This window comes from Silene latifolia, chromosome 10 (genome assembly GCF_048544455.1).
Source record: "Silene latifolia isolate original U9 population chromosome 10, ASM4854445v1, whole genome shotgun sequence".
Classification (NCBI taxonomy): Eukaryota; Viridiplantae; Streptophyta; class Magnoliopsida; order Caryophyllales; family Caryophyllaceae; genus Silene; species Silene latifolia.
Window position 1 is genome coordinate 113,258,370 of NC_133535.1, and position 634 is coordinate 113,259,003.

Sequence of the window (634 nt, forward strand, 5' to 3'; positions counted from 1 at the left end):
ACTCGGCCTCTTATGAAAGGGGAAGTAGATAATTGGTCCGGTGGACGCTTAAACGACAAATCTTTGAAGGCAATGTAAACGATCTTGCCTCACTAGTGAGCCATCCATAATTGGTGTCAAGAGGGTTATGGGCAACCCACTTGTACTTGTGTATCATAGTATGCATATCAACAAGATGACCACCCTCTTTCGCTTCATACTTATTATCTTTGTTGAAGTTAGGATCAAAGTATTTAGCTAGGATAGTGACTAGGCCGCCATTTACAATAACGGTAGTGCCTTTCTTCCCACAATCAATGTTGAGCCATCTATCTACCAAAAGCCTTAAAGAGTTGAAAGGCTTGGTGTGTACTCTTCCAATGTTCAAAGCCGATTCAAGAAGAATAAAATCAAGTTTGGTGAAATGGTTGGTATCTTTCCTTGCAATAATGGTGTTTCCTATGACCTTGTGCCATACTCTTATGCCCGGATGGTGGACTAAAAGAGCACGACTCGCATGAAAATCCTCAAATTTCCTTCCGGAAATTGCCTCCCAAAGAGGGTCGGGGTCATACTTTCCATAATTCTTAAAATAACTCGGTTCATCACTAAGACCCAAAATTTCACCCAATTCCCTAAAGGAAATGCATCTACT